Source organism: Phycodurus eques, chromosome 9 (genome assembly GCF_024500275.1).
Source record: "Phycodurus eques isolate BA_2022a chromosome 9, UOR_Pequ_1.1, whole genome shotgun sequence".
NCBI classification, from domain to species: Eukaryota; Metazoa; Chordata; class Actinopteri; order Syngnathiformes; family Syngnathidae; genus Phycodurus; species Phycodurus eques.
In genome coordinates this window covers 13,426,901-13,443,763 of record NC_084533.1, presented here as the reverse complement: position 1 = coordinate 13,443,763, position 16,863 = coordinate 13,426,901, and the positions used below count along the sequence as shown (strand labels likewise).

Genomic DNA, 16,863 nt, shown 5'->3' with positions numbered 1-16,863 from the left:
TCACAGAATACATTCAGGAGAGAAACGGGTGAGTGGGCTGTCAAACACACAATGAGCTAGTCACTGGGATAAGAGTGGGAAATAAAAGTTTAAAAATAAATAAATCAGACAGAAAGCACTTACGCTAAATGGATTCTTAAAACTGCTATATTATTTTATTCTGGTTCTTTTCCCGTGAATTAGATGTGCTATACAAGATCATTGATACATACAAAAGGGGCAACATATTTGTTTGGATAATTTGTTATGGGCACTGTTTACTTGTCTTTGGTAAATTAGTATTACATTCTGTAGAAACTGCTTGATGTCCTTTTGTGGCTCTGAAAAGAAATCCATTTATTTGAAGCAGCAGAGGCTCCCCCGAAAGTATCGTATTAAATTGCATCATGGAAGCCAGAGAGACAAAGTTCGGGTAGTAGACTTGTTGCTCAGTGGTTTTAGGGTAGTTAAAATGTCACGTTATTTTTGTTTTCTAGTGCGAATTGGACCATGTCCAATTCCTGCATTGAACTTGGATGTCTGACCTTACAACATGTGCAATTTGGCATTTTAGGAGATTTGATTAATCAATGACCTTTGCTGTGCTGCTATTGTGTGTTTACAATAGTAATCCCTGGGGAAACCAATTGCAGGTATTTAATAAATGTGTCATTTTTATTAACAGAAAATATAAATTTATAGCCATTGCAAAGTGTAATTTTCATTTGTTTGTTAAACCCCAAAACGGGAAATTCAATTTCTGCTCTGCTGTATATTTTAATTGCACACAACGCAGAGAACCAGACAACCCGCGTGCAGGCCTTCAAGGAGTGGATGTCAGAGTAATGGGGCATCCAAATGGTGACAGCTGAGTCCAGGGGGGTCCGGTGCCTTGCACAAGAGCGACTCGACAGTAGTCAGGATGCAGACTAGTATCCCTCCAACAACTAGATGATTCGCACTCACATTCACACCTACGGGCAATTTAGAGTCTTCAATCAACCTAGCACGCATGTTTTTGTGGAGGAAACCGGAGTGCCCGGAGAAAACCAAACCAGGCACGGGGAGAACATGCAAACTCCACAGAGGCTTGGCTGGGATTTGAACCCCGGTCACCAGAACTGTGATGCAGATGTGCTAACCAGTCGTCCACCGTGCCGGCATACTGTATCATAATATGAAATAGTATCTTGAATAGGGTTGTATTATGGAGAAGCCTATCTTTTTTTTTTTATGAGGCTTCAGACAGAGTCCTATGTTTTCTGACAGGGTACAGCAGATCCATCAACTCAGTTACAAGGTCGGCCCCACAATGATTTGACTTGTTTTCCTCACAAATTAGATCTCAGGGAATACGAAGGCCTACTCAGGCCCTTGAACAGTGTCTAGGTGCTCTACTTTATTCCTGGACAAGCGTCAAGTGTACATTTCTGCACTACCGCCTGCGAAAAAGTTGCCATGAAGAGTCTGCAACAAAGTTGAGGCAGCATTAAGTCATGTCAAAGTGCACACTCACATGCATGAAGAATGAATTAACTCACCAATGTTTCTGAAGTGGTAGGAAAAAAAAGTAATTTTACTGTCAAAATAGTGCACAGGTTTAGGCTATATGAGGAGGGGCCCAGAATAGAGTATTTCATTGTTAAAGGGGAAACCTTTGGTGACTTGAACCAAATGATGAGCATTTCGCCTTCAGACCGCTGTTCTGCTACACTGACACGAAATACCAGGATGAATCCCACTAATATTCCATCTTGACACAATTGAAGGTCTTGTTGAGTTCGGAGGATCCAGAATACAATGCAAAATGGAAAGAGATCGAGAGAAAAATTGATGTGTGATGTGAATTTACAGAAGAATTGTAAACAAAGTGTTAATCCTTGGGTGTGGGTATTTTTGACGGTTTGGTCTGAGATCATTCATTCATTCATCTTCCGTTCCGCTTATCCACCCTGAACTGGTGGCCAGCCATGGTCTGAGATCATGAAAAAGTATAATTTAACAAAACAGTGCAGATTCTTAAGATGAATTGCATATAATACACAGTTTGCACCAAATAAACTTTAAAGCATGGAAAAATGGACTGGAATTAATTAGATGCGGTAATGAGCTTTCAGCAAATTAAGGATTTGTATGGTTTGGACAACAGGGACCTTCACAAATACCTGCAGCTAAGCAATTACTGAGCTCCAGAATAAAATTTAAAAAAAAAAGCTACAATTAGATGCACTTCTACCAAATATTTTAAAAATAGTACTGGATGCTGATAAATCAGAATTAATTACTAAAGTTATCACAAAATTGTATACAGCCCTGGAGGATCTGAAAATGGACACTACAGAATATGTGGAAAAAAAGATGGGAAAAGGAAGCAAATATTGTAATTTCAATAAAGGACTATGTGCACATCAGTGGAAATCCACCAACTGGATGTTCTGGAGGGAATATTGATGGAAAAATCTCATGAGATTTTTTTACAACTCCAGCGTTGAGAAAATATCCACCCATCCATTTTCCGTACCGCTTATCCGCACTTTAGTGTCTTCAATTAACCTGCCATACATATTTTTGGTGATGATGTGGGAGGAAACCAGAGTACCCGGAGAAAACCCACGCAGGCACAGGGAGAACATGCAAAGTCCAAACAGGCGAGGCTGGATTTGAACCCGGGTCCTCAGAACTGCGAGGCAGATGTGGTAATCAGTGATACACTCTGCAGCCAGAGAAAATATGAAGATACAAAATGCAGGAGGTCATGGGGTGCAGATAAAGCGGATCACTTCCACACCTTCTGGGACTGCCCCTTAATAAATCAATAAATCTTGTTTCAACGCTAGATTGTTCTATGTTCTTAAGGCTATGATAAAAATATATACATTTAAAATGGATACAGTCACTGAGATGGTCAATTAGGATTTAAGCTTTGATTTTGCTAATGACTACTGTGCGAATTGTATCCTGTATTGCGAAATGTCAATAAAATACATCCATCCATCCATTTTCTGTACCGCTTTTCCGGGATTTGAAGCCCAGTCCTCAAAACTGTGAGGCAGATGTGCTAACCAGTCGTCCACCGTGCCGCCCAATAAAATACAACTAATACAAAATAATAATAAATAAATATAAATATTCCATTTTAGGAGATGGTATTAGAATCGTATCAGTGGCAGGATGGTTTCTGTGTAAACGAGAATGCTATCATGCTGGAAGAGAGGTTCACAGCCGACACTCATATCTCTAGCCTGGTTGTTGTTGAAAGTAATTGTTGCTGCCCAACCAGATGCTCCAACAGATGTTGTAAATAACCATATTGCGGTATGCTGTTTCGTTGTATAAAAACATACATGATTGTGGCGGTAGGTAGATAGATGGACGGATAGTCAGTTAGTTAGTTCGGCACAATTTCAGTACCGCCTGATTGAGGGAATGTGCCGTGTGTTTCTCACACAGGGTTGAATTACAAAGCCGCATGGCATGGGGAGGAAGGATTTCCTCAGTCTTTCATTAGAGCAGGGAAGTGGCAGCAGCCTGTCACTGAAACTGCTCCTCTGCCTGGAGATGGTGCTATGCAGCGGATGCTGTGAATTGTCCATGATGGGCAGAAGCTTGTATGCTTGTATCCTTATAGCCTTCATATCCCTCCTCTGCAGAAAGCTGTGTAAAAGACAAAGGCTACATATTGCCAGCTCTAGTACTGCTTTGATGCCTCCATTTGGCAGGATCTGTGTGTAACAGAGGCTTTCGTCTCACTGTGAAATGTGTTTTCAGTTTAAACTACTTTTCATAAAATCTCTTTATGCATATTAAATCTCAATGTTATTTAGATTCATCTTGAGATGTTTTGCTTTGACATAAACTAGCTCGACTTTGAATCCAAACACTGGCAGGGGCCTTGCCAGTTAAATAAATGAGGTTTTCAATTCCACAATAAAATGAGCACCGACACCGACTCCACAGACACGTAGTTATTATGTAAACAGAAAGCTTTAATTAGTTGCTTGTCTTCCTTATCACAGCTCCACCATACAGGACCCCTTACCCAGTTAGGTAATCATGTATGCTGTCCTGGGGTGTAAACATTAAGACGCAGGGTAAATCATGATGAGCTTTTCAAGGTCTGTTCAGCTGCTGCTCGGGGATTAAAAACAGCACAGTTTATACGTTGAAAAAAGAAAGAAAAAGAAACACACATACCTCTTTAAAATTGTGCCAAAATGTACCATTTTTGTGGCATGTGGAAATAATTAGTTGGCTATGCTTGTGTTTCCATATGACTGCCACATGATACTGTATATACAGTACATTTGTCTACATAAAATGACATACTGTACTTATGATATCACAGACTCCCAAGATTCTAATCTAGCCCGGCTGTATTGCATTTGTTACACTTGCAGGTGCTACATCTAAAATATAAATTTTTAATTCTGTGACACAAGCTGCTTTCAGGGCTACTGATAACTCATTTGTTATTAAGCACTTTGATTAAGCACTTTGATTAATGTTTCAAACATGGCACTGTGTCTGTCACTCACTGGGTTCGCTGCTCAAAAACTAATTTAAATCTAAGGTCCAGATTGTCTTGTTCTTAGAAGGTAATTTAATGGAACTGTTTTTGCACAACTGTCAACCCCGCACCCACACAGCGAGCAAAACAAACTGCCAAGGGATTGAACCATCTTCATTAGCAAGTGTTCATTTTTGGAGTGGAGTATTTTACAGCGCACATGTGGGTGCATGTGGGCATAGAAGCCACACACAGGATGTCAAAGCGTGATATTAAATTGGAATAACAGCTGGGTTGTTGCGATACAGGAGTGTACAGAGAACTCAGAAGTTATAGGGCTCCAAAGTCACTTTACTCCACTGAATTCATTTGAAGTTCAAGTGCATCCAACAGTTCCATAAGCCACATCCATGAGTTAGTGTGACGAAGACGTGCGGTGTTGCCAAAAGCGCCGGTAGCAGCGACCATTTGAAGGCACCAAGTTAAATATTGACACGAAAGAACTGTGACCAATTACACACTTTATCTTGCTGCCTGACAAACACCCCCCTCCATTATGAGCTTTTAGCTGACACCTCAACTCTTCTAAGCCTTCACCGCCAAAAACCTCGCTGCTAATGGAGGGCATCTCAACCGGCTTTGTTAAATACATTTCAGTTGTTTAACCATAATTTTCTTCCCTTCTATTCCTTTTTATGCCTCCATCAGTGAGGAGATGCAGTGAATAACAATTCAAGAGATTTAAAGGAATTCAGTAGATAATGAATAACTCCTGAATGAAAGCTGGCACATTGGGGGTTTCAAATCCTTGAATAAATTGTACTTTAATTATTACATTTTAGGATGACTCAGATACAGATTACAAATGCAGCTATTTATTAATTGTAATCAAACATTCTATGTGACTAAAAAATGTATCACTCACAATCATATGTTTCACAATATTCCTAAATATGGAAAATACAAGACAGAATTAGCATCAGGTGTTACCAAAAGAAAGAAGAAGGGGTTCACTGACACTTTTGGGATCTCTCATCAGGATATAAAATGTTGTCTATATTGCACAGGTGTATGCTGCTGCCTTTCATGCAGATGGTGTGGTTTTGATTCCCTGGTCAGCAGGCAAGCGCACAGACATTTTTGGGTGCTGTAGCAAAAAAAAAAAAAAAAAAAAAGGGGGGCACCCTATCGCCTAAACTACTCATACAATTAAGGAAGAAATATGTATTTAACTTGTGTATTTATTTTTTGTTAACACAATCAACACAGTTAAATAATACAACTATTATCAAAGGAGGTGAAGGGAGTGGATATACAGTGGATATAAAAAGTCAACACACCCCGGTTCAAATGACATGATTTTGGAAGGAGGAGGAGAGAAGCTGGGGGCAAGGCGGGAGCATATGTACCATTCTCCCAAGGACTCAAATAAATGCCCTTCAGATTTCAAAACAGTCTCAGTAAAATTGATGACAGAGGGGGTAAATGTTTTTTTTTTAATTGGTTGAGGGCAAAAGGGCAAGTGATTAACACCACCTAGTGGCTATGTGTGCACGTGCCTGCTGGCCTTGTGTCCCATTAGTCAGCCACTGCCAGTCCAAAGCCCAAATTTTTACAAATTGGTGGTTTGTGTCAGGAAGGGCAGTGACTCGAGTCATGCAAGTGACTCGGTGTGGCAACCCCTGTAGAGACAAACCGAAAGTCGACTAACTTGGCTTGAGACCCTAAGACTGTTTGAAACCCAACATTTTCTTGACACTTAAGTGGAGTTTATTTTGGAAGCTTTTATTTAAATTGATGCAGATTGGAATTTGTGTCGTGCTGTATGTCGCAATGTTCTGGAAAGGTTTGAGGAATGTTGCACTTAAGAAGAAGGACATTTTGAGCATCTATGAGATCATACATTGTTTAACAAATGGAATTGTAATAAATACATATAAATCCATCCATCCATAGCTGGGCCAGCTATCATCGGGCAGGAGGCGGGGTACACCCTGAACTGGTCGCCAGCCAATCGCAGGGCACATACAAACAAACAACCATTTGCACTCACAGTCTCACAATTTAGAGTCTCCAATTAATGCATGTTTTGGGGATGTGGGAGGAAACCGGAGTGCCCGGAGAAAACCCACGCGGCCACGCGGAGAACATGCAAACTCCACACAGGCGGGGCAGGGGATTGAACCCGGGTCCTCAGAACTGTGAGGGTGACGCTCTCACCAGTCGTCCACCGTGCTGCCCTAAATACATATAAATATTTTTTCAATTAAAATTTAAAATGGATAAAAGTAGTTTTAAGTGAAGATAAACTACTCAAGTAAAAAGTAACTGGTGAGTAACTTCTGATTTAAATTTTTTGTTTTTTTAAAAAGTCAGAGCATGAACATCAAATAAAATAAAAAATAATCATATATGGGAGTCCACACACACACACACACACACACACACCTGCCACCATTTCAATTGTTAAGTGCCCAAAAACCAACACCACTGGGCCCTACAGAAACACCGACTGAATTAAGCTGTTTGCTGAACAGACTGATGGATAGTGTGTGTGTGTGTCCAAGCGAGCGAGAGAGAGCGAGATTGCAGAACGTACCTGAAAGATGCATGTTTTCCAGCTACTTATGAAATAAAGCCAATGTTGCACAGCCAAAACAACAATAGAAAAATCTGCAACTTACCGCAAGGTGTTTTCTCAAGTGTGGGCTGAAAAATCCAAGTTTGGGAGCTCACAGTTTTTTTTTTTTCTACCATGCATGACATAGCTGTTGTTTTTCGGAGTCTGTAATGTCAACAACACGAGTCACTCGGCTGATTTTTTTCTTCTTCCCCAATATGAGTCACTTTAATTGGCCCACAAAGGCTTTGTGTGCGGTCATGTGGCTACCTTGTGCCGTTTGATTGGTGAACTGGATTCGAATGACACAAGTGTTTGCGTTGGATTGGTGCAAAAAGCGCCCAATGCGGAAGTCGAAGGCGAAGTTTAAAAATAGATTACGCACACAATAATTGAAAAATAAAAGTAGCGAGCGGCATGTAGATCCTTGTAACTGAGTAAAAGTACCGTTTCGTCTTACCATAAATACTCAAGTAAAAGTAAAACGTATGATGCATTAAAACTACTCTGACAAGTACAATTTATCCAAAATGCTACTTGAGTAAATGTAACTGAGTAAAAATAGCGTGTTCCTTCCCACCTCTGATAATTAATAAAATATTATTAAAGGTAATTTGAGCAAATAGTTTTTTTCAAATGTTTTGGTAGCCTTTCGCATTGGTCAGTACCCAAGAAGTAGCTATCAATTTCGAAAAGGTTGGTGACCCCAGTCACACAAAGAGAAAATGAACCAGATGTATGCTGCCTGCTGGTCATGGCAGAGCTAAAACTAAATATTGAGCAAACCAGCCTGCAAACAAGGAATGTAAGTTCAGGAAATTTTTTACCTGTTGATAATGTAGATAATTTATGACAAATTAAAAACATAGAAATAGTGTTATTATCATCCGCAGCACTTTCATATCAAAAGCTATAAGCATTAATAATACATTATGTGTCATAAAGTAAAAAGTGTTATCTGCTTATTTTTTTATGAAAACTGTATTCTGTTATTATTAATGCTAGTCTCAAAGTGTTGAGGTTTTGGTGGGCTTTGAGGTTTCCAATAGGCCCCAGTGGTCTCTAAGTTAAGGGATGCCTGGGTTAGTGTTTGATTCAAAACATGGAAGAAAATAAGCAAAAATATTGATCATTTTTCCTAAATCCAAGCTGATGTCTTGTTTTGTTGTTGTTGTTGTCCTTTTTTATGAATTAATTACTACACACATTAACACATTGCAACACAGGAAATATTTGCACACAAAAGTAACTGCAAATAACAACAGACAATCTGTCAAGTGTGGGGAGTAGCTGGACCCAAGAGGAGGCGGAGGCAGATGTAAAATGCTGAACAGTTTATTGAGCAAAGGTTACAGAGGTGGTCCTGGATGTGTTGGCAGGCGGCAGCGTGGACAGGTGGCAGGAATGACATGGGTCAGGAACACAGGGGAGCACGCTAGGAGAGGCTTCAATACTTTGCCGAGGATTTCCTGGAAGAGGCAGGCTTAAATACCGGTGGTAATGAGGCTGATTGGAGACAGGTGCTGAAAACAGAAGGGGGGGTGGAGGACGCAAAGAGCCCTCCAGGCTACTATAATGGGACTGCAGGGCAGTATGTGACACAATCAGCATAAAAAATACACAAAACCAATCGCAGCACAAAACAAATTTTGCATTTTGCAAATACAATTAATCAAAAATCTAAACCAAAACTCAGGATGTTCATGTTACTCTTAGTCAGGACCTAAATATTCATGAAGAACTTTACATCTTCTCTGATAAATGTTGACTTCATTGTTTGTTTCAAGGCGGCACGGTGGGCGACTGGTTAGCACATCTGAGTCACAGTTCTGTGGACTTCAAATCAAGCCTCGCCTGTGTGGAGTTTGCATGTCCTCCCCACGCCTGCGTGGGTTTTCTCCGGGTGCTCCGGCTTCCTCCCACATCCCCAAAACATGTATGTTAGGTTGATTGAAGACTCTAAATTGCCCATAGGTGTGAATGTGGGTGTGAATGGTTGTTTGTTTCTATGTGCCCTGGGATTGACTGGCGACCAGTTAAGGGTGTACCCCGCCTCCCGCCGGAAGACAGCTGGCATAGGCTCCAGCACAACCGCGAAACCTTGTGAGGATACACGGTACATAAAATGAATGAATGAATGAATGTTTGTTTCAACCATGTACCCCTTCACAATTCTCTATCACCTCATATGAGTTTTAAAGTTTGATATGTTAAGTGACAGGCACTCCGGTTTCCTCCCACATCCCAAAAACATGCATTAATTGGAGACTCTAAATTGCCCATCGGTGTGACTGTGAGTGTGAATGCTTGTTTGTTTGTATGTGCCCCGCGATTGGCTGGCAACCAGTTCAGGGTGTACCCCGCCTCCTGCCCGATGACAGCTGGGATAGGCTCCAGCACGTCCGCGACCCTAGTGAGGAGAAGCGGCTCAGAAAATGGATGGATGGATGGATGGATGTTAAGTGAATATCTATTTGAAGCTTTAAAAATAAATTGTCTTCTGAGTAAAATTTATAGCACCACTGCAGTTTATAAAGTCCTCAAGCATCACAGAGGATACTGTATACAGTAATTTTTAATAATTTTCACCATAAATCTCTTTCCTTAACCATTTTCTCAATGTTCCTCCAAAAGGAGGGCTCAATATAACAATACCAAAACAAGTGTATCAAAGATTCTGACTCTGACATTCATCAGATTCCACCAATTTACAAATATTTTACATTATCTTTATGGGCAACTTTAATTTGAATTAATGCTTTGTTTTGCTTAAAACACCATGTTGACTTTTCCATTTTTTGTGCAATGGGCTTGCTGGCAAGAACTATATTTTACAGAATGTTGTGTTCAGTGTTGACGTTGGGCATTTACCTGTATTTACCTGGATATCTATTCTTTATTGTAATTGTGTTTGACATGAAGCAACGTTTGACAGTTTGGTTATTTAGTTATTTGCCCAGTATGGACAGGAGCAGTTAAATGTGTAAGGATGATCATTTGCTCATAAAATTTGTCTTACTCCGGAACAATCTCCCCACACTTTTAAAAGGAAGGCTATGCCCCAGCCCGTCAGTTCCACATCACTGCTTTAAATGCTAAAGGAATTGTGTCTCCTTCATATATAATGCTCTTGAAATCTGACTTCCTTACCCTTAAAACCAATTTTAGAGAAAAGCCCAGACTGACAGTCTACACAGGAAATGCATTTTTCACAGAGAGGTTTTCAGAGATATTTTACTGAGCTGACAAAATATATGCAGTCACATGGAGGCATAAATCCCCTCTGGCTCTTTATCACTAATATATATATAGACAGTATATATATATATATATATGTATATATATGTATGTGTGTGTGTGTGTGTGTGTATGCGGGGTACACCCCAAACTGGTTGCCAGCCAATCACAGGGCACACTTAAACAAATAACCATTCACACTGACATTCATACCTACGGACAATTTAGAGTCGTCAATTAACCTACCATGCATGTTTTTGTGGGAGGAAACCAGAGTACCTGGAGAAAACCCACGCAGGCACAGGGAGAACATGCAAACTCCACACAGGCGAGGCCGGATTTGAACCCAGGTCCTCAGAACTGTAAGGCGGATGTGCTAACCAGTCATCCACCGTGTCACCTATATATATTTTATATATAATATAAAACATGTATATAATATGTATTTGTTTTGGGGGAGGAGGGCGGAAGCTTAAAGGGATTAACGGCATTTCAAATAAGTTCCATGGGGAATGATCATTTAAAATATGAGTGTTTAGAGTTATGAGCGTGGTTACGGAACAAACAAAACACGTATCTCAAGGCACCACTGTATTAATAGGCAAGATTCCCAAAGAGAATAGTATGTGAAACTGAACGAATCGTGGACTCGTGGTTCTCATTCTTGTGGAACACGAGGTTACAAAGGAACACTCACATAATATTAGTCTCTTTAGACTACTCTATTACTACTTTTGTATCATTGTATCAACTTTTTTTTTCGGTGTGCCCATAATAATTACTACATTACTACAAAGTCGCCTGTGTATTCTCTAATAATGTCAAATTAATAATAATAATTAAATAAATAAACACAAACATACACACATACATACATACTAGGTCTGTCAATCGATTAACTTTTTTAATCAGCTTAATCACAGTTTTGAATTGTGATTAATCGCAATTAATCACAGTCGACAAATATACCACACATAGTACGACATTTTGCTTTGAGTTAGTGTTTTAAACTTGTTGTGCTTCGATAAAAAGAGAGTTCAGCCCTGCATTGTATGGAAATTACCTTTGTTTTTTTTCTCCAAAAGTCTCATCAAGGTGACTTTTGATGCAAAATTGGCCACGGAGCCCATTAGTCAGTCTCCTCACTTTGCACTGGTAAAAGCACTGACCTGATCATTGGCCTTATAGCAACCTGCACCGCATTTTGGATATCCTTACACGTTAAGGTAAAGGAGTGTGTGAGGTACAAAAAAAAAATTTGTGTGATTAACCTCAGTTGACAGTTCTGATAACCTGGGTTCCAATCCCGCCCCCGCCTGTGTGGAGTTTGCATGTTCTCCCGGTGCCTGCGTGGGTTTTCTCCGGGTACTCCGCTTTCCTCCCACATCCCAAAAAACATGCATGGTAGGTTAATTGAAGACTCTAAATTGCCCATAGGTGTGAATGTGAGTGCAAACGGTTGTTTGTTTATATGTGCCCTGCGATTGGCTGGCGTCCAGTTCAGGGTGTTGCCCGCCTCTCACCCAAAAATAGCTGCGATAGGCTCCAGCACGCCTGCGACCCTAGTGAGGAGAAGCGGTGCGGAAAATGAATGAATAATTCAAGTCTGATGTGGCAATTTTGCAGGGTCTCTATGTAAAAGATGTTTTTGTTTCTTTGTCAGTGATTAATGGAGGTAATTAAATCAACACAAATATCAACTTAAGAAGCAATACTATTCTTACGCAATCACGTAAGTGATTATTGTGTGATGATTCTTAAACACTTATTAGTTCAATTCAGCTTTTCCCTTTCTGTGCCCCAGCAGGTTCTCATATTACTGAATTGTGTGGGAGAACATTTATGGGTGATCCCTGTTGACAAAGAGACCAGTCAACACTCAAACACTGTAAGTATACATTTCATCCTTTTACCGTCTTTTGCCTTATATTATCCTAAGTGCTACAAGTACAGAAACATCACACCACGAGACAGTTTATACAGTTAAAAAGGTCCATTGATTTCTGAGCTCATTAGAGTTTTATTCAAAGTATGAATCATTTGAGGAAAAACTGTTCCCATGTCATGTGACTAAAGCAGATTCAATATGAGGATTACAATTTTAAATTCGTTATCAAATGTGAGCTGCAGGCATCCTATACAGTGGCTCGGTTTTGCATGAATGTATAAGCTTTTGCAGCTTTCTCATTTAAAATGAGTCACTCTTAATTATTCCCACGACTATTCCCCCTTTCTCTGTCTCTCATTCTACTTACGGCATTAAGCAACTCATAACGCGTGAAAGGTTATGAACTCTCTCCAGTGTCGTGATATTGACAATACAGCAACATTTCAGCAAAGGGGAATGTACAGTATGTGCGTGTTTGTGTGTCTTCTGCAGCTTTTGCTCACATCTGCATTTCTGCATTGATCCCATGCCAGACAGCCAGTGAGTGAGCACAAAGCTGATGCAGACTTTTGGGTTGTGTGTTGGTCAGTTCCATCACCCAGTGGCCATGGCCATAACTGTGAATGATTGCAGTCCGTACAGCAATCACATTGTGCTGCAGTCATCATCCGTTGTGTGCATATACACACACTGCCTGCATGTGATTGATAAAGCAATGTAGTTATCGTAATACAGACAGTTTTATTGTTTTCTTTTCATTAAATATTAAAAATTTACGTTTAAGACAAATTTGAGAGATGAATCCCTTGTTGTCCTGACACAGTGCAGCAAACTAAACAGTGTTTGGCAATAACAAAATCTTAATTAGCATATGAAACACTGTGTTAAAAAACTTCGTGTTTATCCCTGCAGCGTTTCAGGATTATAATCAACTCATGGGTACACTTTTCTGTCTCAGGAAGCAGCTTGTTAGTCTTGTTAGAACCCCTTTATGCTGACGCAGAGCCATGTATTTTATCACATGCATGTGGGTCAATATCAGAAAGCAGTGTTAACTGAAAACACACCATGCTAACTTGATTAATGCTGTGAAAGTGATGTTTTGGAGTGACTGAAACTGTTAAGTCAGAGATCCTAGTGGAAACTGCATTTCTGCTGCAATGCGAATTGATATGCGTCTCCTTCCGCTTTGTGGAGATTTGAACAAACAGTGGGTGAATACAAATGGCCACAGAGGATCTGGGATCGAACTTACAGCTGCAGTGAAGAAAAAATACATTAAACTGCAGTGGGAAAAGCATCCATGCTACTTTAGCAAAATATATTTTTTGAGGATTAGACAGAAAAACAAAAAGAACAGACTTTGTTGTGAAAATGATATTAGTGGCCCTTTCTAAGGTGAAAAAGGCAACAGCAAAATTCACATTCATTTACAGTTCAGTAAATTTTCATTGAATTGAATTTTGTGTGTGTGCGCGTGTGCGTGCACGGATGCGTGTGTGTGTGTGTGTGTGTGTGTGTGTGTGTGTGTGTCTGTGTGTGTGTGTGTGTGTGTGTGTGTGTGTGAAATACATTTTTTTGTTGATTTGACTCTTTCAACACAGTTTGTATTTTGTGTGCAACTGGTGTGTGGTTCATTTTGTGCACAAAAAAGTGCCTGTTTTGGATATGAAATAAACCATATCTTATTTTTTCCAACTGCGAAGTGTTCCGTGAATTCGCGTATGAAACTTGCGTGGTTCAGTGCCTCCAACAAGGTTAAGAACTAGTGCTTTGGAGTACTACTTTTGTCAATACTGTGACACTTCTGTGCATCTCCTGCAATATGCATTTACCCTTGCTGTCTTCAATGACGCCCCCATCCATCAGTGGCTGAAACCATTTTGTTCAGTTGCAATGTGAAGATGGTGATGACGATTAGCTTGCAGCAGTCACCGTACACAGTGGATTTTGTTATCTCACATCCCTTGAGCTGACAGGCACAGGCACACTAAGGCTGCCTTTTCTTCTTCCTGTTCAGATAGAGATGACAGCTCTCAATGGACACTAACACAGCCCAGCTTCTGCTACCATGTAATTGTAGTATCCAACACAGTGGTAAACAATGTGGCAGACTTTTCATGTACAAATGTGCTCTTGTAAAAGTCTGACACAGAAATCAGTCTCTGAATGCAAGCCTCTCCATTTTGAATTGAAATCAATTCACGGTCCTCAATCTGAATTTAGGATGCATGTGGAGTCTTACAAGTGCACATCAGTCGGTGTGATAATTTCCAGACTCATCGAAATGGTCCTCGTCTGCAGTCACAACACTGTCTCCCAGTTAGCGGCACGTTCAACACTAGGTGACGTAGCACTGCAGTTAATCACTGAGAAGGGTCGCTAATAAAGTATTTAGCAATTCTATGAATTTCATCTTGACATCCATTTTCCTCCCAGGAAAAGAATCATATAAAGAGCTTCAAGGCAGATTTGTAATGGATTTTAAAGAAAATTGACTTTGAGTGATGAAACACGGCTGTACAGCAGCAGGCTATTGTTTTTAGAAACTAGAAAACTCAGATAGTCCTGTGTCATCCTCGCAAGAACTCTATGATTGCTGATCAAAAAGAAACACTACCAGCAGAGTGCTTACAAAACATGCATCTACAGTTACATTATGTGAAAAATACTAACTTTATTCTTTTCATAATATTCATTTTGACATGCAGCCCCATTTATGGCGGGGGATATTTTCCGGACCTACTACAGATGAAAATATATCATAGAGCTCATATAATTTTATTTTTATATATAGTAGTTTTAACCGTTTGCATGTTCTCCCCGTGCCTGTGTGGGTTTTTCCCGGTTTCCTCCCACATCCCAAAAACATGCGTGGTAGGTTGACTGAAGACTCTAAATTACCCGTAGGTGTGAATGTGAGTGTGAATGGTTGTTTGTGTATATATGCTCTGCTATTGGCTGGCGACCAGTTTTGCCTGAAGATAAGTGGGTTAGACTCCAGCACGCCCGCGACCCTAGTGAGGATAAGCGCTACAAAAAATGGATGAATGGATGGATAGTTTTAAACCCCCCACATGCGTTAAACACATCTAAACTTGTTAAAACACAGAACAGAAAATTGCAAGCATAAAATGTATTGAAAATACTGCATGCTGCATGCACGATCAGGAATTTTTGGGGCCGATCACCGATCAGCGAGTTTAAAAAAACGATAACCGATCACCGATCTGATCACAAGAAGGTGGAATGTGTCTATTTAAATGACCTGTTAATTTACTGTATATACTTGTGTACTTAATTTCTCCAAAAATTATACTTACAATATATAATGTATCTTTGTTCCTCTATTTATGCGAGTGAGGCATAGTGACAGACAGAACAAATGAATGGTCTTCTACTCGATGGCAGGAAGTAAATACAGTAATTAATGTATTCATTTTTTGTGACATTTTTGTTTGTTGGTGTGCCGTGAGATTTTTCAATTGGAAAATATATTCCTTGGCTCCATAAAGGTTAGAAATCACTGCTCTAGTCAGATCGTGTATTCTAATCAGTCAGGTCAAACCAACGTTACATGACAGAAATAATGGGTGCTAACTTACTGTAATTAAATTACTTTATCTTTAATTAAATTACTTCACCCACACCGAAACTTTAGAGCATGATTCGAGAGAACGGCGGCATGTTTACGTACAACCGTTTGTGCTAACACTAGCTTGCTAGGCTACATAACGTTTTGTTGCCTGCTTGCGAGCTGTATCGTATTAAAAGTACGGGAACATAGCTCAAGCAAGCCTTAAACGAACGTCCTCTCCTGAGCACCGGTGACCACCAACACACGTTTTTCCCTATTTTTTATTTTTTTTATATCCACTCGTCGCCACGGTAACGAGTGTATCCGGTCACATTTGAGTTGACAAGATAAAGCCCAATGATCGTAAAAAACGGGATGCGGTGGTATCGGAATACAAGATTTTTTTGCTGTAGTCTTGAAAGTGTAATCGTGAAAGAGCAAATTTGTCTTGTCGACTGATCCAGGCATTTCGTGTTGTCTGTCTCAGACGTGTTGCCTGTTACACACCGCCGACGTTTTTGTTTGTTTGTTTGTTTTAAATAACTTTATTGGCCATCAGATATTTCCAAAACTACATCAAAAGACACGTGACAAGGCTACAAATAAACTAGCTTTTGGATTCAAATATATTGTCCACGATGGCGACGCGGAGTAAATGTCTTTTGCGATCATTGATCGGATCGGCGAATTATGACATTAAAGCCGATCAGCATAAAAAGCAAAATATCGGCCGATACCGATCAGCCCGATAAAATTTGTGCAAAGTCTAAAAAAAAGATACAGTTGAGTCCACTGTATGTGGCGCCCCAAATGTTGCTTCTGGATTAGAACAGTAGTGGTTGCAGTTTTTCCATTGCAAGCAAGTTGGTTTATATGTGCGAGGGACAGTCGGCTGACGTGCGACAGGGAGGTTGTTTTTTTTCTGCGATTGTCCAGTTCAGTTGCTTTTGACTGTGTCACACAGTGTGGCCTAAGTATTGCCTTTTTTTCTACCCTGAGGGGGCACCATAACTCCAGGAACGTGGACTTGTGTAGTTTGTCCACATACAGGCACA

The 16,863-nt window shown here is 40.1% G+C and overlaps 1 protein-coding gene across 1 annotated transcript in view; it reads left to right on the top strand.

The window, feature by feature from the left end:
- frmpd3 (FERM and PDZ domain containing 3) overlaps positions 1-16,863 on the top strand; it is a 93,079-nt gene that overhangs the window by 24,704 nt on the left and 51,512 nt on the right. Inside the window, exon 2 of the mRNA XM_061686160.1 lies at positions 12,151-12,231. The gene's annotated coding sequence lies outside the window, so the exon portion shown is untranslated. The remainder of the gene's footprint in view (positions 1-12,150; positions 12,232-16,863) is intronic.